General features: G+C 36.2%; 1 protein-coding gene and 1 long non-coding RNA gene across 10 annotated transcripts in view; both read left to right on the top strand.

The window, feature by feature from the left end:
• Positions 1 to 26,755, top strand: part of sif (still life) — an 843,636-nt gene that overhangs the window by 319,476 nt on the left and 497,405 nt on the right. The window lies entirely within an intron of this gene.
• LOC137252138 (uncharacterized) lies at positions 17,972 to 19,851 on the top strand. The gene is made up of 3 exons (XR_010953454.1): positions 17,972 to 18,075; positions 19,593 to 19,658; positions 19,727 to 19,851. It is a non-coding gene; the product is annotated as an uncharacterized lncRNA (long non-coding RNA).

Genomic DNA, 26,755 nt, shown 5'->3' with positions numbered 1-26,755 from the left:
CTTTCGAATGAGGTCGATCTCAACCTTGGATAAATACCCTGGAGATTCAGCGGACTCGAGACCGAAATAATTTCTCCTAGTTCTGGTAAAATATGACAATTAAGCATTAAGCACCTCGATAGAGGTGTCCAATATATTGGGAGGTACCGCATGGATTCTCATTGGGTAAAGTGCTGTCAAAATTCAAATGACCATTGATAGATGAGCACCTCCGTCTAGAAGGATCTTGCAACACTGCAAGAGCTGATGTCCGCCCAACGCTTTCTGATCTGGTTCGGGGACCGTTTATGCAGGAGCAAACCACAGGTGGCCAGCGGAGTCCAGAAATCCCCACAGCCATCTTCATCCAGTTCGATTGTACCACTGTGGGCGTAGAGATCCGCTTGACAGTTACCCGTTTTTTCACTATGGTCCTGGATCCAGATAATATTAATAATAAAACAGTTCGATGCAATCGCAAGCGAGGTCAGACACTCCCAGACCACCCTCGATTGCACTACACTTGAACTCAAGGCCTTGATAACCGCTTGGCTATCCGAGTAGATGATAAATTTCCTAACCGAATATAGCATTTCATCCTCTACTGAAAAGGCACAATAGTCGATTCATTACCTCACCGCCGTATTTGTTAAGCTCCGCCATCACTGCAGCAGTGTCTGCCACCTTTCTGTTTTTAATCTGGTAATTGCTATTCTGACTAGTTGGGCCGGGAACACTAATTCCATCATCTGTCGCCGTATTTTTTAGTAAAATTTGCGAGCTTTATTCCTAGTTGCTAGCACCTCGACCTCCTCGCACGGAGGGCTTTCTTCCTCTGCTCTTTTGCTTCCTGTCAAGACATCCCGGTCGTATTCTTGCTTTTAGTTGCAAAGTGGCATTCCTCGTCGTACCAGTTTTTATCCCGTGGTTGCCCTAACTAATTTATTCCTCGGCAGCGGTACGAAGTGCTCTAGAGATATGATCCCCCTGCTCTCAAAGAGCAGGTGTGAGAGTAATGTATCATTGTAATAGATTATAACACCGCTACTCATATATGCTGCAATTATTTTCTCCAGCATCATGCTAAAGATATCACACAAAAGGAAGTCTTTTTATCTGAAGTCTAAATCGGTTTCTAATTGATCGGAGATATTCTTCCCAACCATGACGGAGTGGATGTTCACGCTTACAGTCATTTGGCAAAGCCATATAAGCTTTTGTGAAAAGCCTCGCATTGATACGGATGACGACGAGTGATTCCTACGCAGCTAAGGACGATTAGGCTCACCACAAAACCAACACTTCGGCGGTGATGTCAGCCTTCATAAGGATAACAAGCAGCCGAAAGAGCCAGTGATCGGTTCTTTCCCCTTAAGATTCCTGACTAAGGGCTTATGCCCTTAGGGTAGACTTATTAATCGTTAGGTTAGGTTAGGTTGAACTGGCCGGCCCATGAGGACCTCACATAGACTAATTGAGTCCGTAGTGTTACCAGAAGTTTGTTTTAACGACCAAACTGAAAAACCCTATCAAAAACCAGGACATATGTTATAAAATAACTCCGTCCTCTTGGATAATACTAGAAGCTTCCTAAGACTTAAGCCACTTGCTGCTTCTAGATCTGACAGCTGTATCACTCCTGATAGCTGCAGTCTTAGCCTGACAAGTGCAGGGCACGATCGATTCCTCCTCCAACCCGCACTTCCTACGTCTGCTATCACTGACCAAGCCTAATTTAAAGGCATGTGACGCCGGAAGGCAGTGTCCAGTCAGAATACCCGTCATGAATCTACAGTCCTCCCTTTTTAAGGATAGAAACAACTTTGTTAGTCTAAGGTTGTATAACCTACACATAATCTTCGACAATTTACAGCCCCGCGCTTGAACCTACGCGTTTTCCGCTTGGTCGATCATGTGCACCTCTCGCCTTCGCTTAATCTCGCCCAATCTAATTGGGACGTCTACGGATCAAGCTACAAGGGATGCGCCATTTTAAGCTAGTTCAGCCGTTTTTTCATTCCCATCTATTCCCATATGCCATGGGACCCAATATAGATGTATGCTTCTCTCTGTCCCGATTCTCTCCAGAAACTGCTTACACTCTAAGACGCATTTAGATGATGTGCTATGTAGGATTATCGTCTTAATTGCTGCTTGACTGTCAATATAAAAGTTAGCACGGTTGCAGCTTAAGCTATTATCTACCGCAGACCCTCCTCCTTCCACTACTCTGTAACCATCTGTGTATACATGTGTCGCCTCGTCCGTCATTTGTGCACCCATGTGCCAACCGTCCACTTCTATTGTGACCTTAAGATCTCCCTCGAAGCGCAGATAGGGAATCAAGTAGTCTGTTCATCTTGTGATTGATGACGCTATACTACTATGGCCATATGATCGACGCTCAAGCTGCCCCGAAGTTGCAGTTGTTAATGCTATGTTCTTTGCTACCAGGTCTACAGGTGGAATGTGCAGAGTGGCATACAGTGCAGCCGTCAGGGTTGTTTTCAGGGCTCCCGTAGTGCTAAGCATTGATAGTCTGCATATCCCCTCTAATTGTTTGAGGTATGTTGTTTTTTGTGTGGTTTTCCACCAAAGAAGGATGCCATAGTATAGAATAGGGCTTACAATCGCTGTAAAAATCCAATCAGAAAGAGAGGGCGATAAACCTCACATACACCACAGCATTCTTTTACATGCATGGAGTGCCTTTGAGGCCTTCTTCACCCTCTCCTCCACGTTGAGCTTAAGCTGTCATGGAAGATCAACGTGGAGGAGATGGTGAACAAGGCCTTCAACGGCACTCATGCATCTTTCTATTAATCGTATTAATCGTAATCCGGTTAACTTTTGCAATGATCGTGATCATCAAAAAAGTTAAATCTCATCCGAGCCTTGTTCATTTCTTTGTTAGAGATGTTTACGTTACGGCTCTCGGGTACAGCGCACATTCTGGTACCGTATATGGATTTAAGTAGTATCGCATGTTGGGCTTTCCTTCCACGGAAACATTCTGAGCTCCTTAACGCATAACGGGATCCTCTATACTGCCTTCAGCTTTTCTAACTCCTTTTCACACATAAAAAGTAGTCAATGCATGCAAGTGTCCTCCTTTGCGAGTCGATTTAACAGTACTGGAAGAATGTTGAAAATAGCGGCGCTTATCGTTTCTATGTCCAAAAGCTTATATTTGTATTAAAAGTCTAAGCTAATTACATTTCGTTTTAAAACATTCAACTTGCAAAACCTAAAGTCACATGACAATCTTCCCTAAGACAATTTCGAACTATTTCAACCCAACCACACAGCAATAAAGTGAGGCTAAACGTTTTTCGTCTCCAATGAGTTTGAGTTGTAAATCTATGCCCTTTGAATTCAGTGAAACATTCAACCAAAAACAAAATAATCTTGATTGTGCGTGAAATTAACGAGGAGACAGAAAAGAAAGAATCCGGAAGATACTCAGCCAAAATCTGGCCTCAAAACTCATCAAAATAATCACAGTTAAAATGAACATAAATCTTGTAGATGGCAAAACCCCAGCCAGATAAATACACCAATAGATGTTGATATAATGAGTTTCAGGCCGAAAATTGTGTGAAGTACTCATAAACCGAAGCAACCATCTGGCCAAAATGTCGTTTGTAGCAAGACGGCGGGTAATGTAGAAAATTGAAAGCAGCAACAGACAGACAAGCAAAAGGTAGCGATTTATGTAACAAGACGTTGTACGTGTTTTACAAGTTTTGCCTACATCAAGGCGCACTTACCGGCATTTGCTACGGAACCCATGCGGTCATATTTATGAAATCTCAAGTTTTCATAATCTTTGCAGCGCAAAGACACTTTGGAATGTATGCGCATGTGTGTGTGTGTGTGTCTAAGGGTTGATTAAATATTTAAACGAAATTGTGAATATTGTAAATGTAAATATTTTGCATATAAAATATTTTTTTTTTATTGTTGTAATAGTATTTAAACTCTGCACATTTGAATTTGTTGGGTTTGGGTTAGATTCCGAACTTCTTCGCCAATGTGAACTCTGCTCTTAACAAAGTGTAGTTGTGTGTCTGCTCACTCACTCACTTTTTGTTTGGAACACCTTGATTAAGTGAAAAAGTACTCGGTCATTGCAGAAATAGGAGGGGGCCTACGTTGACCTGCTTCGACACTAAGGATGGATTGTATCAATATTTGTGACTAGATCTTTGGGACGGGTAGCCATCTCGAATGTCTAAAGTGAAAATGCAAATTAAGTGCTGTTTGAAGTCCTGAAGAGTGCAAGGTTCGCCATACCCGCCAAGAGGATTGCATTGGAGATATCAAGATGCGATGTAAATTTTGTGAGTACATCTACACGCCGTTCGTGTCAAAGTAAACTCTTCTGACGTATCGTTTCGACGGCTAAGTGAAACAACACGGCCGACAATCGTTTCTATAGCTCGCTGAGAGCACCTACACATCACTGTTACAACAACAGCTCCAGCAAAAACACATATACATACGTATATGCTACTCCGAATAGCTTAATACGCTTGTTGATGAAAATAATGCGCGAAAGTTGTGGCGTATTTTGAAGATTAAGTCGATTTCCTGACGAGATTGGTTTCCGCTGAGAGATATAATATTTAGATGTGGTGATGGAATCGACATTAGAGTCGATGATCCGCCGCACTACTATGCCAAACACCGAATATAGCAAAAAAAGGTAAAGTACTTAATGTCACTTAAGTAAGGCATCGCCTCGTATGTTTGTTTCTTTACCAACAACAACACTCTGCGAAGTGCGATTTCGTCTTTCCAATCCCTTCGCCTTTCGTAACTTGGCACTATCAGCGACCAGGGGCGTTACCCTTCCAACTATCCGGTACCTGAAAATATTGGTTGCGACGCTCCACAATGGCATATTAGCAATTGTAGCTAAAACTCGAAATTGGAACATAGTCCTCAATTGCCTCGCTGACTGCACTTTAGGCATAGAGAAAAAAGACGCCTATAGCTACCCATAAAGCAATTGGTCAGCTGCTTGTGTGCCACACGTTTCTGATATAATCACCGAGCTTAAAGGAACCACACTGGACGAAACTGCACGCTCGTCAAAAAACCTCGCGCTCAAAACTTCCACGGGATGTCTCTTATTTCGCCCGACCATACTCTATACAGTGAGGCGGGGAGTGCATCCGATAATAAATAAAAAGAAATCAGTTTACGTTAAATACTCAGATACCTGGACATCCTTAAAGTCGTCTGATTGAAGAGGTCCCGACTTCCAAAGATATAAAGAGCAATCTCCGCAAGCACTATGAAGAAATATGGTACACAAGAACTCAGCCCTTTGAACCTAGTTAGCACAAACATACCCTCACCCTTATCCACGAAGAGTCGTCAAGGCCCTTTTCCGTCCGGCGAACCCCGTTCTCAAAGTCCAATTCAAGAAATTGGTAGTTGAGGAAAAGAGACTCCCTAGGGAGAAGCGCGCCATTCCGGAACAACTTCGATATTGGTACTGCAATGAGTTAAACTCTTACTTATCCAGGATCAACTCTGCATAATGTACATATATCCTGCATATAACTTGGCTCCGCATGACACCGACTATCTTTTCAATTGCACTTTGAAGCAAACGCCTCCAACACCCAAGTGGATTTGACGCAACCCTACTCAAACTGCACGTTAAAATAGCACCCCCGTTAAAGGATACCCAACAGATGTAGCGAAGCACTGTTACGAGAAGAAAAAGAAGTCGTTCTGCGAATGATTTAAGTAAGACATCTCTTTCAGTAGTTCCAAAAATTAAAACGATTGCAAAAAAGGTCAGATTCCAAATAGGACTCCAAAACAGTTAAAAAACTTAAAATGATTTCAAAAAATTTACCGGTTGAAAAAAAGTGAACGGTTCGCATAAAGGAACGGATTTTAAAAAGATTTAAAAAAGTAACGGGTTCCGAAAAAGTAACAGTTCAAAATAAGTAACCTGCTACGAAAAAGCAACCGGTTTCCAAAAAGTATCCGGTTCCAATAGGTATCGGGCTCCAACACGGTTTCAAAAATGAAAACGATTCCAAAAAATATACTAGTTCCAAAAAATTTCTTGGTTAAAAAAAGTTCCAAAAAAGGAACGGGTTCAAAAACGTAACCGATTACAGGTTCCAAAAAAGTAATAGGTCCCAAATAAATGAGCAACCAATTTAAAAAAATTAACCGGCTTAAAACTAACAGTTCCAAGTTTAAGTTTTCAAAAAGTTACCATTATCAGACGGATTCTAAAAAATTTAACAGCTTCCAAAAAAGTGCCCGGCTCCAACCCAGTAACCAGTTCTAAAAGAGTGGCCGATTCCAAAAGCTAAAACGGGCGGATCCCTTGATACTTGCTCCTTAGACGTCCCAATTAGATTGGGCGAGATTAGGAGAAGGCGAGAAGTACACATGATCGACCAAGCGGTAAAGGAGTGGGTTCAAGCGCGGGGCTGTAAAGTGTCGAAGATTATGAATAGGTCTTACATCCTTAGACTAACAAAGTTGCTTCAATCATTGAAAAGAGAGGACTGTAGACTCATGACGGGTATTCTGACTGGACTCTGCCTTCTGGCGTCACATGCCTTTAAATTAGACTTGGCCAGAGATAGCAGACTTAGGATGTGCGGGTTGGAGGAGGAAACGATCGATCACGTTTTGTGCTCGTGTCTTGCGCTTTCTAGGCTAAAAACTTCAGCTATTAGGAGTGATACAGTTGTCAGATCTAGAAACAGCAAGTGGCTTAAATCCTAGGAAGCTTATAGTGTTTGCCAAGAGGACGGAGTTATTTTATAACATAGGTCCTGGTTTTAGATAGGGGGCTCCAGTTTGGTCGTTAAAACAAACTTCTAGTAACACTACGTACTCATTCACTCTATGTGAGGTCCCCATGGACCGGCCAGTTCCAATATTTGCCAGTTATTTCATAATGAAACCACAAGTCCAAAAAAAAAAAAAAATGAAATAACTCCCAAATCAAAATTTGAAATGGTATCTTTATACTATATAATCAGTTACAATGAGATTTGAAAAATACAGCAGTCTATTATGTACATATGTAAAAGTTACAATTACAAGACAACTAATAGTGTCGTCGAAGTAAACGTAATTTATTTTAAAAAATCGCATTTTTTTTATGAAATTAACATAATTTATTAAAAGTAAAAAATAAAAGGAACAGAATTACTGTGCATCGCGCGATTTTTTATTCAAAATTTTCTATTTTTTTGTAAAATAAATAAATAAAGTTGAATGAAAAAGGTCCATTTTCCTCGTTGGTACTATTTAGAAATTTCGTTGGAACAATTTAAAGCATCTGGTACCACCAAGCAAGCAGTGAATTAGATAAAATGGCTGTATGCTTTTGTTCGCGGAAAGTAAACAAATAAATTATTAAATTTTACAATAATATGCAAATTTAAACAAACGAAAATAGTTGATTGTGGTTTTGTAAACATTATAAAGTGTACTTATATATAAAATTCTTGTGAAAGTGTTCGTATGTAGATAAAAAGTGATAGTTATACCATGGTAACTTGAACTACTAATTACTAGTAAATTGTTAATAACAATTAAAAACAAGTAAGGAAGGCTAAGTTCGGGTTTAACCGAACATTACATACTCAGTTGAGAGCTATGGAAACAAAATAAGGAAAATCACCATGTAGGAAAATGAACCGAGGGAAACCCTGGAATGTGTTGTTTGTACGATATGGGTATCAAATGAAAGGTGTTAATGAATATTTTAAAAGGGCGTGGGCCTTAGTTTTATAGGTGGACGCCTTTTCGAGATATCTCCATAAAGGTGGACCAGGGGTGACTCTAGAATTTGTTTGTACGATATGGCTGTCAAATTAAAAGTATTAATAACAATTTTAAAAGGGAGTGGTGGTAGTTGTATATGTGAAAGCGTTTTCGAGATTTCGACTAAAATGTGGACCAGGGTGACCCAGAACATCATCTGTCGGGTACCGCTAATTTATTTATATATGTAATACCACGAACAGTATTCCTGCCATGATTCTAAGTGCTTTCGATTTCGCCCTGCAGAACTTTTTCGTTTTCTTCTACTTAATAATGGTAGGTGTCACACCCATTTTACAAAGTTTTTCTCTAACATTATATTTTGCGTCAATAAACCAATCCAATTACCATGTTTCATCCCTTTTTTCGTATTTGGTATAGAATTATGGCATTTTTTTCATTTTTCGTAATTTTCGAGATCAAAAAAGTGGGCGTGGTCACAGTCGGATTTCGGCCATTTTTTATACCAATACAAAGTTGTTCAGATAATTATGTGAACTGAGTTTAGTAAAGATATATCGATTTTTGCTCAAGTTATCGTGTTAACGGCCGAGCGGAAGGACAGACGATCGACTGTGTATAAAAACTGGGCGTGGCTTCAACCTTTTTCACAGAAAACAGTTATCGTCCTAGAATCTAAGCGCCTACCAAATTTCACAACGATTGGTAAATATTTGTTCGACTTATGGCATTAAATGTATCCTAGACAAATCAAATGAACCATTTTGAAATTTTCTTTTGTTTTTGTATTTTGTTGCACGATATCATTACTGGGGTTGAATGATGACATAATTTACTTATATACTATAAAGATATTAAATTTTTTGTAAAAATTTCACTTTAAAAAAAATTTTTTTTAAAGTGGGCGTGGTCGTTCTCCGATTTTGCTAGTTTTTAGAAAGCATACATATAGTAATACAAGTAACGTTCCTGCCAAATTTCATCATGATATCTTCAACGACTGCCAAATTACAGCTTGCAAAACTTCTAAATTACCTCTTTTAAAAGTGGGCGGTGCCACGCCCGTCGTCCAAAATTTTACTTATTTTCTATTCTGCGTCATAAGCTCAACCCACCTATCAAGTTTCATCGCTTTATACATCTTTGGTAATGAATTATCGCACTTTTTCGATTTTTCGAAATTTTCGATATTGAAAAAGTGGGCGTGGTTATAGTCCGATATCGTTCATTTTAAATAGCGATCTGAGATGAGTGCCCAGGAACCTACATACCAAATTTCGTCAAGATACCTCAAAATTTACTCAAGTTATCGTGTTAACGGACGGACGGACGGACGGACATGGCTTAATCAAATTTTTTTCGATACTGATGATTTTGATATATGGAAGTCTATATCTATCTCGATTCCTTTATACCTGTACAACCAACCGTTATCCAACCAAAGTTAATATACTCTGTGAGCTCTGCTCAACTGAGTATAATTACTTACTGATTCTCGTTGGGGAACTCCCTGAGAACCTATGTGCAAAATTTCAAAGTTCAAATCCCTTTGGTTTACGAATGAAACCAATTGGTCCCTTAATGTATAGCCGACCCATAGAAACTGTTAGAAGTACGTCAAAGTTTGATAAAATTGTATTTTTAAAAAAACTGAAATTTTTGGTTGAGCTCAAGGCCGGGTTTTCTTAAATAAAACACTTGGATGTGTATATCATTTTGTTTTTATTTTTCAATATTTCGACTTCAGTCTGAAGTCATCCTCAGGAATTTTAAGCTACGCTTTGTATTTTGAAGAAAATGAAATAACTCCCAATCTCAAAAAATTATGGAATAACTCCCAAAGAAATTTTATTGGGGATTATTTCATTTGGGAGTTATTTCATTATGAAATAATTACCAGTAAAAATTATGAAATAAGTCCCAATGAATTGGGAGCTATTTCATAATGAAACAAGTCCCAATTTGGAAATATATTTGGGAGTTATTTCAGTTTTTTGTTGGGAGTTATTTCACTGCACCAAACTTTTGCAACAAGAGAGCACAATTTTGCATTTCGCATGGACGAGAAGTTGCAAAATTGTACCCGATAAATAGGTGTCCCGGTATCTCATAATTTTTTGCACAGTAAATTCAAAAAAGGGTTTTTTTCGTTTTGTATTGATAACTGAAATACTAGATCTTTGTTGTTTTCCCTTTTTGTGTGTTTTTTCGATTTGATGTTTTCTTATTTTGGTGTTTTTTTTTAACAAGAGGCACCATCGTCATAAGTACAAAGCAGAGAGCGCAGTGAGCGTAAAATTCTCTTTGAAATTTGCTCATGTATTGACAGTTGATCGCCGTTGAAATGACCTGTAAGATCAGTTGTGTTAAAGGAAAGGCAGTTAGATTATTGCTTGATTTTACAGAATTTTGTTAACTTAAGAGCGACAATTTCTTTTCTGTTGAAATGACTAAACTAATTTGTTCGCTTGACAAAGAACTCGGCCGAATTAACCATAATTCGATCAATTTCACCGCATCTCCGTTAAGTCAAGAACAACAGAACCGATTTGTTGATTTTACTAGGACCATTTCCTTCAATGCAGTAAATAGATACGAACGGAGGATCTTAGACAGTCTGGTCAATCCCAGTTTCCCCCATCACATTAAGTTAGGGAAGTTGTCATAGTTTTAAATTGCATTCATTAGCAAGTCAATCTAAATAAGATTTAAATACAAAAAGTAAATCCCTAATAATTCTGACACCTGCATAGGCTTCACAATGTTTTGACATACTTTACAAAATACTTTTTTTTTTAAATAACAAAACCTTAAGAATTTCAAGGAATGCGTTTAAAATTTCTGGCTTTCGTTGAGGCCTACTATCAAAAATTCGACTCTTAACAACTTGACCCTCTTTAATGTGTTTTCATACATATGTATAAATCTATGCATACATTTACAGATAAAAACAAGAAGAAATAAGAGCGATTACATCAATGTACGAGTGTATACTTGATTGTATTCTAATGACTTTTGGCAACAGCTCACCAAAGCGATAAGATGTAGTACAAAGCACACAACAATAAAAACCATTCACATCCAAATCATGATGACGACGAAGTGGAGCAATGCGCTCATGGAGTCCTGAATCCTGAACAGTCAAAAGACTAAAGGCAAGCAAAGAGGCCAAGTGAAGGCAATTTGATAAGTTAAGTGCAACTGTACCCTCCTTGAACCACGAGCTTAAAACATAGAGACATACATACATGTACTAAAATATATACACATGCATGTATGTAAATATATGAGTGTAAAATAAAATATCGTGCTACACTATAACTTCTGCTCTCATATGAAATACATAAATAGCTACGGTCTTCGGCCGAAAATCCATAGTCAAACTAGATTCTGTATCTTCCATAGCTGAAGATTGCTTGCTGGACCATGCCTGGAAATATACATCTCTACATATTGCCTTACAGCCAACAAAAGTTAGCCTTTTGGCCCCAAAATGTACATCGAGCGAAGTTTGCGTTAAAATTTAAAACATTTCACCTAAGATTTATGGTTGGCAGCATCTCAAGAGCAGAAATAGCAGCAGCACCACCACCACCAGTGCTATGATAATACCAACAAAAAGTACATAAGTAACTCGCACACAAATCGTTATTACAGCAATTGTGTCATGTTACGCCGCAGAGTGCGGAATACGCCGCAGAGGGCCAGAGGGGCAACCGCTTTCGTTGATGCAATGCAATTCTATGCTTTTCCGCCATTTTCCCCAAAGAAAATTGCATACTTTTGTTTCGCCTTACGTCAAAATGAATGTACAAAATAGAAACACTTATACGTTAGTATGTACGTATGTAAGTAGTCGCATACGACTTGATGTCTTATAAATAGGAAATAAAGGAAGTGCGACATGAGGGATTCAGAGGCCACAGGAAACCACAATAATGATTACGTCGAAGCTGATGCTGAAATTGACGCTTACGTTGACGTTGGCGCTGGTGTTGTTGATTTTGTGTTGTTGTTGCTGTTTTTGTATTTTTGAATTTTTTCTAACTTAACCAATAGCTGACGGCTGGTGTTTGTTGGCGCGCCTTAGCAAAATACAATACATTTCGAATTGTTTCAAATGTCCTACAATTTTTTTCTTCAAATTTGAAATGGCAATGTCTAAGAACTTTTTGTTTATTGTGAGTTATATCAAATGTCTCAACATACATATGTATGTATGTATGTAGATATTTGTTATGTACTCAATGCACATTGACTTCTTAAAAACAAATGATCACTCATTTTGTATATTAGAAAATTGTATATTGATTTATTATACTTTTCATGAACATTAAATGGTATATTAACTTTGGTCCGATGTTTGTAACGTTGAGAAATATAGAAGACAGACTCACCATTAAGTATACCGAATTGATAAGGGCGACGAACTAAGTTGATATAGCCATGTCCGTCTGTCCGTCCGTCCGTCTGTCCGTCCGTCTGTCTGTTTGAACGCAAACTAGTCCCTCAAATTTTGAGATATCTCAATGAAATTTGGTACAAGGATGTATTTTTGTATTATATTAGATATTTGTCGGGTCCGGTAGGATCGGACCACTATAGCATATATCTCCCATACAACCGATCGTTCAGATAAGACGATTTTGGTCATACCTGCCGCAATTTAGAAAGTATAAACGTGAAACTTGGGGATATATATTCTAATATATCATAGAAGATATCCTGAAAAAATCACTTGGATCGGAGCTATATATAGTATATATCCCATACAACCGATCGTTCAGATAGAAAGATTTTTGGCCATTTCTCCCTTAGTTTAGAAAGTATAAACGTGAAACTCGGGGATATATATTCTAATATATTATAGAAGATATCCTGAAAAAATCACTTTGATCGGAGCTATATATAGTATATATCCCATACAACAGATTGTTCAGATAGAAAGATATTTGGCAATTTGTCCCTTAATTTCCAATATAAAAACGTGAAACTTGGTGATATATATTCTAATATATCATAGACGATTTCATGTAAAAATCATTTTGATCGGAGCTATATATAATATATATCCCATACAACCGATAGGTTTTTTGCCATTTCTTATTTTATATTTATCTTAAAAATCGTTTAGGTATGTACATCTGTTCACTATATATTTCTTATCTTATACAGCGCATTATTTGAAGATTACGAATGGGATAATATTATTGTTTAGCCCCATTCAGTCCCGCCTTTACTTGTTTTTATACTGCAATAGTATGTACTTATAATTCCCTACCGTACCCGGCAGATATTGTCTTGCCCTATATTTGAAAATTGACTCATTTTTCATCTATCACTCTTTATATCAGCTTTGCTACTTTTTTCCATTTCTCCTTCATAGCCCTTTTCTTATTCCCTTTTCTTTTTCTTTTCCTTTCCCTGTTCCTTTACTCCCTTCTTCTTATTATTACTCTCACTCCCAAATCAACTCCCACTGCTACTACCGCTCTCATTACCATTCCCACTCTCATTCTCAATCCCACTAATACTCCCTCTTCTACTTTCTGTACCCCTGCTGCCTTAATTACTTCATATGTGAAATCTTTTTACCGAATATTCGATACCGCTGCAAATAATTATGGAATATAGCGAACTTAAATATTAGTTTTACTCACACTATCATTCCCCCTACCATTCGCGCTTCCACTCCCATTTCAAATGTCTCTTCCACCTGAATAACCACATATATACAATTGATATAACCAGTCCTCCGGAGAAACTATAAATAACGAATTTAATTTCTTGTTTCACTTCTACTCCGACTTCATTCCCACTTTCAACTTCACTCCCACTTTCACATCCTCGACCTAAATACCCTCTTTATTTGCAACATTTTTTAATAAAAGATCTTAAGAAAATCTCTGGAAAACTTGTTTGGACGCATTTTCAAGTAAAGTTGAACAAAGCTCCCCGTCTTCCATTTACAAGAACATAATTACCACTTTCGTTGTTGTTGTTGTAGCTGCACTGATCAGCAAAGTTCTTGAAGCATATGCCTTGGGACAAGATCTGTCTTACCATTGTTGAGCCAATGATAGTGTATTGTTTGGTGAGCGAGTGAATAGGTTTCTGGTACCTTAGGAACCATCTAAAATTCACTTCTGTAAAAGTTTGCTATCGCCTACTCTGTCGTCATTGTATACTTCTTCGCTAAATAGAGACACTGCGACCACGAATATGTGTATGTACACTGAAAGAAATGGTGCTAGTAAAATCAACAAATGGATTCTGTTGTTCTGGACTTAATGGAGATTCGGTGAAAATGATCTAATTATGGTGAATTCGACCGAGTTCCCTGTCAAGCGAACAAATTAGTATAGTCATTTCAACAGAAGAGAAATTGTCGCTCTTAAGTTAACAAAACCATCAAATCGAAGAGATTTTTGGCCGAGCTTCTCCTCCAATTTGCGTCGTGCTCCTCTTTAATTTTACCTACAAATAGGCGCGATGGGACGTACATGTTTTATGCCGACTCAGAACGGCATCTGCAAGCCAGATGAGTTTTCACTGAGAAGCTTTTCATGGCAGAAATACATTCGGAGTGCTTGCTAAATACTGCCGAGGTGCGACCCCGCTTAGAAAAATTTTTTTCTAATAGAAAAAAACTTGTTTCTAAAACTTTGATGTTGATTTGTCTGGGGCGTGAACCCTGAATTTTTGGCGGCCGTACATATACCGTCATAAAAAAATGTAAAATTTAGGGGTTGTTTCTGTGCGACTTTTTTCCAGCAAGTTCAATTAGCACTGCAGTAAAACTCTCAAGGTACGATGCTTAGTTCCACAAAAAATTTGTCTTCACAAGAATCGCTGATTATTATTAACCATGTTTTTTTTTACATATGTATATATACTACATAGGCATGTAAAATAGGGGTATTGTTAAGGGACCAAACTCACGGCAGTTATTGAAGGCTCGCGGCAGTGGTTAAATAACTCGCTACTAAATGGGTCGTGCTTAATGCATGGGGCACGAACTTCTGTTGGTCAAAGTGTATAATCTAAGGCTTAATCGGTTGCCATGAATCGTGCACACAGACACTTTTCGGTGCACTTCAGTTGCAACTGACTGTAATGCATATTGAAATTTAAGCCGGAGTCATTGGCGCCGTATGTCGTATCGCTGTATCCGTATCCCTAACGTAATCAGCTGTTTATCGTTACGACGGTAAACCAAAACCCAATTGGTTGGCTGTGATACGGTTACGACCTTAGCGGCACAGCTATTATTAGTTGTTATACTTCGATAAGCTAACACTTATCTATTTGTATTATCAGTCAGTATGACCGTGTTTAGATTATAGATAGTATATCAAATAATATGTATTAGTTATGCATATTTTAATAATATTTTCTCACTTATTTTTCCTTTTCAGGTAAGCTAATCTATTAAACAATGTCGAATCATATTATAGTGTGCTTTCTCGGGTAAGTCATTTCTTTGTTGTATTTAAAACACGTATAACTCGTGTTGGGGGTGTTTGCACATACATAAGTTAAGCTTGCACTAAAATTTGGCCATTGAGCGCACACAGCATTTTATTGTGTTTTCTTTTAAGCTATAAATCTTATAAAATATAGTCGCCAAATGCCGTTGAATGACCATCACTGCACACAGAATGCTCCGTTTTTAAACGGTTTTTTGCATTTGAAAGCTTAGTTACATAAGGTGGACATTTTTAATATAATGCAACGAATTTAAAGCAACTCCTCTTATTTGCAACCTTCTACTAACGTTCGAATCACTAAACTGTTGAATAAATAACTTCACTATTCAATAATGCAAAATGGCCTTTATTAAGGTACTTTACAATAACACTTCTACTTCTCGACAGATAGCGTGCTTAAATCAAACTGATTGCCATGCCTAAGCTGGCGCTGCTTTTATGCTATTCGTTTTCCTCGTTTGCATATTTCTAGGCATTTCTAGAATTTACTATTAGTTTACCAGCTATAAACTCACCAGCTATAACTCAGATGCACGTTATAGCTTCTCATATGCGCGTGTATATGTCAGTGATACTTCCACAGATGATTGCCTACTTTTGGGAGTATCTCAGATAAGATGCATGCATGTGTTTGTGCGTATCTGTCGGCTGCGTGTACGTACATATGTGTAGACATAATGATTGATTCGCTTATCTAAATACAAGTGACTGCCTGCTTTATTGTTGTTGTGGCTTCATTTACTTAGCATCAGACTAGTGATGTGATTATCACTTAGTGTCAATAATATTCGTCACAATAATTTGAAGGTACATATTACAAGGGTGTGACAAATTGTTAAAATGTAGTAAAAAATCATAAAATTTTTGTGTACATAGCCACATATGTACGTATAATTGAAAAGCGGATGAATCGATTTTAATATTTCTTTTTTGCAATATTGACCTTCTTTCAACAAAAAAAAAAAAAAAAAATTTTTTGCCTTTCTTATATTACTAAAATTGTTCAAACAAAAATAGCATTTTTTCCAAAAAATGCAGTGTAAGTATTTGTTTGCTGTGAACTGTGCGATCAAACTTGCTTTGAGTGGGAGATTCACCACGTTACATTATGCATCACATACATACATGTTGAATTATATTGAATGGTGAAAAAGAGCCAGTATTCTTCAGCGTTATTTAACCAATCTATTCGAACGAGCTCTATTCATGGTTCCATGTGCCTAAATTGTGGTATATACTAATATGCCTAATTTAGTATTTACAGCATATGGACCATAATGGACCAGGGACCGACTGAGACTGGGACTTGGACTGGGATTAGGACTGGACTGGGAATAAGGGATGGAGAAGAGTAAGAAGAATCAATGAGAAGAGAAAAGAGTAAAAAAGAAAGATACTGAAAAAGAAGTAGAGTTAGACGCAGATAGAAAGATAAGTATAGATGAGCGAAAAAGAATTGAGGGAAAACACGGAACGGGAAAAACACGCGCAGAGAAAGACAAATGCAGAGAGAGTAGTGAATAAAAGGATAAAGCAAATACGGAAAGAGGTAAGGCGGTAAAAACTTGTTAAAACTTACGCAAGTAGACCAAAATTAGGGCAGTACAACGACTGCTGGTTCTATTAGTTGTTTATAAAAAAGTGCTAATGAATTTTCTAAATTTTTCTAAAGGCTAAATGTATGGTATTTCCTAGCTACAAAAGTATTTACAAACCACATTCAATATTTACTGAACACGTTCGTGCAAGATTTTGCGGAAAATATCGTAACCATCCGATAGGTGGTAGCATCTTGTAACCGCTACGTGATTAGTACGTTATTTAATGAATAGCAAATAGCACATATTTTGTATACATACTAATTTAAAAGAACTAACAAACTATACGAGTATTTTTTTTTTACAAAATTTTATTCACCTTTTCATTTTATTTCATTTGCGAAACTATCTTTTTGCAATGTTACCGGTTACACTGAGATAAAGACAGTATCTACTATATATTTGTGAAAGTATGTCTGTATGTATGTTTAGGTTTGCAGCCTAAACCGCAGAATGGAATCTAACGAAATTTTGTCATGACATACCATGAGTGCGGCAATCTATGGTAGGCTATATAAAAAAGTTTTCGACAAGGGGGCCTGGCACCTCCCATACAACTGGAATTCTTCGTAGTCAATATATCTGAAAGCATTAAGGCTAGGCGACTGAAATTAGGTGAGTGGTTATATGAGACCAATTCCTACCCCCTCCAGAAAAACTGGGTATAACGAAAAACGGGCGTGGCACCTCCCATACAACTGGAATTTTTTGTAGTCAATATATCTGAAAGTATTAAGGCTAGACGACTGAAATTAGGTGAGTGGTTATATCCCAGTGGGAAAAATGGTAATGAATTATTCCAGTATATCATTTTATAATGCATTCAAAAGGTTAATTTTCAAATTAATAACAAAAGCATACATTATGAATTCCATTTTAAGTAATTATAGATGCATTTGCTGATTATATCTTAATCAAAACTCAAATGCTTTTAAAATATTTCTAAGTTTATACATTATTTTTTCTTAGTACGTAGTAGTCTGAAATATAATCTATTTAAAACGCATTCAAATGTGCATTACAAAGTAAACGAGAATTTAATGCATAACTACAACGGGATACCTTAGCAGTTATCGATATGCTACTACGGGTATCTGTAATAGGAAATACACATCTTTTTGCGCATTTCAATTTGTGTTTTATCAATTTGTGGTCGCAGCTCAAGTGCTATTAAATTTATAATAAATTATTTGAGACAAAAACTTTATTAAAGTGATTTAAATTATTCGGTAAGTAAACACAATTAAAATTAAATATGTTTAGTAAGGCTCATATGCGTAGACTAGTGAAAATAGAACGTGATAGCGATTGCAACTTGCGGCAAGATGAAGGGAGCGCTAGCGCTCCAGCTGATTTTTCAAGTATTAGGGATGAGGTACCGGTAGGTATAATCGATGAGATGCCGGAGTGTAGTAATCAAATACCGATAGCACAAAAAATAGGAAATTGGGCTACAGTTTTCAATATTTGTAGAGAAGCGGTTGATGGATTGCTAGAAATACTTCGCGATGAAAATATTAATGTACCAAAATCGTCTAAATCTTTGAGTGTTTCCAAAAGGCACATAATAAGAACGGTATATCCTGGTTCGTATACACATATCGGTCTTCAAAACCAAATAAATATAGCGGAGCACCTTTTGCAAAACTTAAGGACCATCATTTTAGATATCGGAATCGATGGACTCCCTTTGTACAAAAGTTCAAATTTAAGCTTGTGGCCTATATTAGCAAATGTTGTGAACGCTCCACAATTAAAAGTATTATTGGTAGGTGTATACTTGGGAAAAAAGAAACCTAATGAAATAAATTCGTATTTGCATGATTTGTGCTCCGAAATTTCTAAACTTAAAAATGAGGGTCTCTTCATTGGTGACAAAGAAGTAAATTTTGAACTCCGTTGTTTTGTTTGTGATGCTCCGGCTCGTGTTGTTTTATGTAAAACTGTTGGTCACAATTCTTTCAATGGATGCAGTAAGTGCATACAAGTGGGTAGAAAAATAAATAATACGACGACTTATAGTACATCTTGCGTACGCCTTCGTACGGACGATGAATTTTCAAGACGGTCTTATAATGGATACCATGAAGATTTAGATAGCATTATTAATGTCTTGGAAGATGTGGGGGTGCAAATGGTTAGTCAATTTCCACTGGATCGGCATCTAGTGGATCTGGGAGTAGTCAAAAAAATTATTTTACGAATCTTTAATAATAAAACAAACAGACCCAGACTATCTTTAGAAACTAAAGCCAATTTATCAAGTCATATACTATCTTTAGGTCCCCATATTCCCATAATCGAGAACGAAGATGTTGCCGAACATAGTACCAAATTTGGAATACGAATGAATAAAGATGGAACAATTGTTTCTTTCAGTACAACAAACTTTTTTTAAGCACGAAAATACCCGACAATTATTGTTATCTTAAGTCGGGGGAGGCTATTAAGATTACAGCATTTTCAACGCAAAATGGTAAAGTTATCTTAAGTGGCAAAAAATTAGAAGATCGTCGCAGTTTCTTTGAAGAACCATTGAACTCTATGGAAGATTTACGCATTTTTGTTTCCCAAAGCGTGGAATCGAACAGTCGAAATATATATTTTGACGCTGATTCGATACAGTATAAATTAATGTGCTTGCCATATGGAAATTCACTATTATTTATACCTATTTTGCATTCCAATAATTAATTGAAATGAAATTAAATAAAAAATTAATAATATCTACTACTTTTTATTATAGAAATTTAAGATATGAAAAAAAAATCCAGCGGAAATATGAGCAAATCGTTGAAGAATGATTCAAGAGGTTAGTTATTGCAGTAATAACACTTCTGTAATAACTTAAATAATTTATTTTTATTTTTATTTGTTTAGGTTGTTTGGATGACAAAAATAAACAATTGGAAAACTGTAATATAAATGATATAAAATCAGAAGTTTCTGCGCTGAAAGAGGAAATCAAAAAAACATTTTAAAATCATAATTAATTATATGTTAAATGAATTCATTTAAATACCCATTTTAATTCTACTTTTGTTTTCATACATCCAAAAATGAATACTTGTGTAATGAATGTAAAAATTAAAGCCTGGTTTATGAATAATAAACTGCATAAGTCGGTATACATTAATAAATCAATATAAAAATTAAATAAAAATAATGCATTCTTCTTTCGTTTACATATAAATGCAAAATTGAATGCCACACTTTTCTAGGACATCGCCGTGGGGAAAAAATGCATTTTGGAATGTGTAAATTGCCCTTTTAATGATTATTTTTTCGATTACTATGCATTACTTTTTCCCACTGGGATGAGACCAATTTCTGCCCCCTCCAGAAAAACTGGGTATAACGAAAAAGGGGCGTGGCATCTCCCATACAAATGGAGGTTGGGATTGGTCTAATATATTAGTTTATATAGTACTGCTTTTATTTATACCCGAACGACGTCGGGTACTCTGCTAGTACATTATAAAACAATAAAATATGGTAAAAGATGTTAGCGGGTTAAAAGATGCTAAAAGGTAGTGGAAAAGAACTAATAAAAGAAGATTGCGACTGCATCTCGAAACATCTTACCTACTTATGTAATGCTCCTGATAGAAAAGATGGTATCGAATTTACACTGCCTACAAAGGCATTCTGGAGATTTAAAAAGTAGTTTATCTTAGCACAATGACACTTTGAGTGCGAGACGACTATAAACTTCAGTTTTTCGAAGAGGTGATCAGGTTAATAGCTGCTTATGACTAAGAAAAACAACAACAACAACAACAACTAAGAAAACCAAATAGAGAACTTTCAAATACTTCAAACGGCTTAAGTTTAAAATTTTAGTAATCAATTTGTTTTTCCAAAAGGGAGTGAACCTAAATAAAAATATCAAATTAGAATAATTTTTGTCAATTTATAATAATACCAAAATCTTTTACAAATATGGTCACCGTATTAATAGAGTACACACTTATATTCATAGATACCACAAGTGTCATATTTTATTAAAATTTGCTTTCCTTGCACTTTTCCATTCCAGAGCGCTTGTTTACTCACATTAAAAACATACAAATTATGAGCTCTTGTCACCTGTCATGTTTACAAATCGAAATTACTGTGAAACGTTCTCTTCTTGTAGACATCGTCTTGTGGATATTACCCTTTCTTTTGTGTCATACCAGCCTGGATACCCATTCCACGTTACCGTTAGATAACAATCTGAATGTGTCAACTTCATTAAAGTGTAATATTTAAAAGCTTAACACCTGCGTATGACATACGGCTTTAAAGAGTGCAAGCATATATACGTACATATGTATGTACATGTGTGGTGTAGTCAGACCCTAAGGTAGAAAGAGGAAAGGAATTATCTGAGTTTATCAGAACTCTGGCACACTATACACATTTGCGTTTATTCAATCCAAATTTTTTTCTATGTACTCATATTTTATGAGCTATTCGAATATAAAACCTCATTCCAAAACGAGATATATGTATCTTTAAACTAAAATGTTTTTTATTAAAAACGTTTTACTTAAAAAATCATAAAACTTAACATTTACATATGAAGAGCTGAAAGTTAGAAATGGAGTTTTATTAGAAGCCATAAAATTGCAGAAAGAATAGGCGAATCAAAAAGCAGAGACCCCATTAAGCTTTTATATATGTTTCGGTATCTGTATGGGTATAATTGACGCCATTGTGGAACAGTACGGCAGGTCAAATCTCCCTTCACCTACCTCTCCCAACTTAGTGAATGTCTTCACCTCCTCTGCATACAAACCATAGCGCCGAATGAAATATTATCTCGGCCAGAGGGAGCGTCTTTGTACATTCGTGTAACATGACCATGTCAGCGAGGCCCTTGGGCTTTTATTTACTGCACTATCTTCATATTTGCGTAAAACTCACAAAGCTCATCACTGTACCTCCATGGATACTCGCCGTCGCACAGTGTTTCGTATAGAACAAGCTAGCTGGACAAAATTGCAGTCATTTATTACAACTGCGTCATTTTTTTCAGCCATATGTTCTTTTTTTTATTTTTTCCAAAATTTTACTTCATATGCATACATTTGCTCATTTCATATACAGTAACTCATGTGAATAAGTGACATAGATCCAAAAAAAATTAAAGGACTTAAGAATATTACTTTATTGTACTTAAATTGAATGGACTGCAAATCTCAATACTCTAAAAAATTCGGAAAAAAAAATTAAAATTTTTTATGAAAATTCGTCGAATTTTTCAAACATTTTTTAAATATAATTTAGTTTTTGTTATAGATCGTGACCAATTTTCTTATGGGAAATTAGTTAGAATAAATTTGCGAAAGCGAAAATTGTAAGAATTGTCCGAAAAGGGATGTCTATTTATTTATGTGAGTGACTGTACATATGTATGTACATACATATTTTGTATTTATTTGAGTATTTATCCTGTCACTACAATTTTTACAAAATTATTTTATAGTACCAGTCAGGAATTTAAAGTGAATTACAATAATAATAATAACAATGTAAATAATTGAATTAATTATGTGAAAATTACTTATTACAAAAACTTAAAAGCAAAGTGTCATACAGAGTAGAAAAGATAATAGATTTAAATTAAATAAAACCTGATCCAACAAAAAGTTATATGGTAGGTTATCTTTTATAATTATGTTATTATTCGCTATCATCACTTTCATTCGATGAGTCATTTGTGGAATAGTCATGAGCATCAGCAACACTACTATGAAAGCTTGAAACAACTGAGGTATTCATTGACTCCTCAACTTTATCGGGGGACAGTAAATTTAAGACTTCTGAAGTCAGTCAATAGATAAAATTGCTGATTTTATAATATCAGTACTATTCACTAAAATTTTATGAACTGTAACAGGCATGTTAAACCACGGATAGAGATCTATGTATAGTTTTTTAGTCTCGACCGCAAATTTTTCAAATCTTTGGATATTTGTATTGTACACAGATGCTAATGCGCGAAGGAGAGTGTCAAATCTTTTGATAAGTTACATCCAATCCCGTAATCTCAGCACTAGCGTCAGAATTTTCGAAAAACCTACGAGCAGTGTTGCCGTCATTGGTATTGCCGGAACCTGGTTTTGGTTTATCTACTATCCAAGTACACTTTTAATTTTATTCTGGATTTCGTTGGAACATAGCTTTACACTCTCTTTATCTGCCTCATTCCTAAGCTGCCATTTTTTTACTTCGAGGCGATAACTTATGTGAGGCAAGCATTCAAAACATCTTATCCATGCATGGAGAGTAGACAAACCAAAACCAAGATTATCTCGGTTAGGCGTAAAGTCCCGTAACTCATTATTCATATCTTTTGGAGCGGGAACAAATATAACACTTTTGTGCGGAAGAAGTTTCAGTCAAAGCATTGCAAACTTTTCCGTCAATCATTGTTAGAAGCATATTGTGATTTACGGAAATTTCGTATTGTTCGAGCATGTACTTTGTTGGCAACAACGCATTTATCTCCTCTAAAACTTTATTCGTTTCAAAAACAATAAAATCGTTTGTTTCTTTAGAAAAAATAAATTTAACTGGACGACAATACATGGTAGAAGAAGGTCGAGGATTCTGCCAAACAATGTTACCTTTTTCATCCTGTAATTGAAGAGGAACGAAAGAAAATATAAACAAAAACTCATCAGTGTCAGAACTGCATGTAAACTTTTGCTTATATGTGCTATGGCCAGAGCTTCCATCGCAACCCCACTTCCTGATTAAAGTATACGTCTAGTTTGTAGGTAATAAACTAACAAAAACTTTTTGATTTGCTAAAACTAAACGCTCAACAGTTTTATCTAATACGGACTGGACTTTAATTTCAGCACGTGTTTCACCCACATCAATTTCATTTGGATAGCATTCTGCCTTAGCTTTTCTTAGACTGTAAAATGATGGATAAACCTTATGGCCTGCCTTGATGCTCCACTTCCGAGTCGTTTTGTACCCATGAGTCGTCGACTTGCTATCTACGTAGTATGCTAAAGCTTCTACATTGCTCAAGCATCTTGCATCTGGCTCACATGTCATCTTTTTGCCGGATATTTGAGTGGTTTCCTGTTATTTTTTTATAATGTTAGCAACATTTCTTTTGCCGGACATAGGCGTTGATACTTCTGCCGCATAAAGTAACTCACCAGGACTTCTAGATTGCAAGAGGTCATGCACTCGACGCCGTTTGATTTTTTCACTGTAGCTAACAAAGTCCTTCTTTCGTCTTCCGGGGCCGGGGTTACCTGAAGAAGTGGTTGTTTGGTCTGATGGCAACTTTGAATCCACCGTTATTGTAAATGTTTGGACCCGAAAGTCACTACGAGTTTTTATTCAAAAATCGCTCCTTATGTCTTCCAGAAGTGTTCCACTTTTGATCCAGCTTCGACGAATATGCCGATATTTGCAAGCTTCAACTTTTTATCAAATATTCGGCTGCTTCGCTGAAATCGTACTTAAGTACAACAAAACTCAATAATTCTTTATATCTGGTTTCCTTCGAATATTGAACCCAAATTTCAAAAAACTCCGTTCTTGGTACGGTTATAACTAAACTGCTTTGTGTTGTTGATTTTCCGACAGGGTGAATTGTTGATGACTGTTGTGCTGCATCTTAAGTGTCGTGGACCGTTCTGATTTGTTATCAGTTGTGCAGTATTTATATTACATTCAGGTATTGGCGTAGATGCTACCAAATTGGTTTGTTTTGTGTAGCGTTCCTGTGTGGTTATACCTGCATTAGGATTGCTTTGTATGTACCTGTTTTTATGCCTTGGTGACTGGTGCGGTAGGTTGTGGCAGGTTGAAGTCAGTGATCTTCGCCTTTTTGCTTTTGGTGTGCTCTTGTTGACCTTGCGCGTTTATTTTTGTGTGTTTTATGGCTACGTGTTTATTCCCTGTACTTGTGAATTGGTTTTGCCGTTTGTAGATCAGCTTTAAAGGTTCAAATATCTCGTCGGAGCTTGTACGTACATTCGTCCTATTTTATATGTAGAGATATCTAAATCTACAAAAAAAAAATTAAAAATAGATGTGCAAAGAATTCGCAATGGTTTTTTCTTTCGACTATTAGAGAATACTTGCGACTATAACATATGTAAAATTTAGCCCGAATGTCCGCGGACGTATGTAACTTTTTTGTCCCTAAAGTTAAAAATATAGAGAAAAAATACATTTTCTTCTTAATAACGGAATGATAAATATATTGAAAATACTCTAATTGCGAAAGAATTACTATTAAAAAATTTTACTTTCCTTCGAGCTTAGAATCCATCAAAAAATTATATAAAAGTGTTCACTTAAAAGAAATATGAAGCTTATTATTCAACAAGAATATTGCAAATTAATCAATGCATTTTACGGCCACACCTGCCTTCTTACTTCAATTACTCAATATATATGAGCAAAAATATCAAAAAAAAGCAAAAATCCCGTTATTTTGTTTGTTTTCTTTCATTTCTCATTTCACTTTTCTTGGAATAAGAACTTTGTTTTTGTCCAGCTAGCTTGTTCTACACGAAACACTGTGCGTCGGCATAAAGCATATCACTTTTATCTCGATCACTCCAAAAGCAATCTCATTTTCTCCCGAGAGAGTAGAGCGTGATTGTTGTTCTTCGAGAAAGCGTTTCACTTTTCAATTGCTCAATCAGTCCAAGGTACCAATTGTTGGCAAGAGTTTGGTTACGATTGGCTCGAACAGGTCCTTCCCAATGGGATTCAAGGGGTTGATAAGCGCAATACAAAGCTTTATAGCTTCAAAACTTTCGCAGCCCAATTGTCAACCTCACATACGCGATGGATCTTGTTACAAATATGAATGTATCATACACATATTTAGCAGCCGAGGCTCTGGCGACCCCAAGTTCCTCATTGAACTAGAGGCTGGGGGAGGGGGTGGTATGGCCTAGAAGGTTTAATATGGTCGTATTAATCGTTCCCGAGATGGTCGGGCTAGTACCTGAATGGTGCTTTGCTACCAGAACGTACCGGTTCTCTATCCGGCAAAGGATCATCAACATCGATAACACTCCCCAAAACCTTCGGGGAGTGCCTTTATCGTTAATACAATAACAACAACAAGATTCTTCCCAATCCTTACGGAGTGTTATTAAATTTTTAAGGAATTTAAATGCAATTGATTTTATATTAAAGTTTTAAAGATATCTGTATAATAACTAGTTATCGAATCGATAACAAACCTGCAAAACTTGTCGATAGCAAATCCATAACTCTTCGACAACACTGTGATAGGAAATTAGCAATAAATCATAAATCAATAATATATTGATAACTAATCGGTAACTATTTGATGAAAAATTTAAAAATTTTTGATGACAAGCTTATAACTCATCGAATAAAAATCGAAGTTAATTAAATTTTTTTTTTTATTTGTTCACAATTTTTTTTTTTTTTTTGAATTTTTTACTTTAATTTTTTCTTTGTTTGCACTTTAAAACTTCATATTAATCTTGCCAAATACATACAACGTTGTTACAGCCAACAAAGCGCTAAAAATATGTTTCTACTTAAACAGGTATACCTAACCTTTGTTTTTGTAAACATTTTTGGTATCAGAAATAAGAGTAACGAATTCGCTCCTGTATGCGCTGCATCAACAAAACACCAGTGTAAACATTTGTTCGAGCACTTGCATGCACAAGAGTTGTGTATGTGCTTAGGACTTTAATTTATATGCGTTTCGAAAACGCTCTATCTCTGAGAACGTTTGAATAACGCCCTATCCCAGAATTTGTTTAAAAAACGCACAATTCACAATTTTTTCATAAACGGTTTACATTTTACTTATATCTCCCATATAGAATACCTCTTACAGCAGCCTACTCTTAGACATACGTCTTAAGCTTACAACCAATATGTTTACACATC

The sequence above is a fragment of the Eurosta solidaginis genome, chromosome 5, assembly GCF_040869045.1.
Source record: "Eurosta solidaginis isolate ZX-2024a chromosome 5, ASM4086904v1, whole genome shotgun sequence".
Taxonomy (NCBI): Eukaryota; Metazoa; Arthropoda; class Insecta; order Diptera; family Tephritidae; genus Eurosta; species Eurosta solidaginis.
Note: the sequence above shows the minus strand (reverse complement) of the source record. Positions and strands in the feature narration are given on the sequence as shown.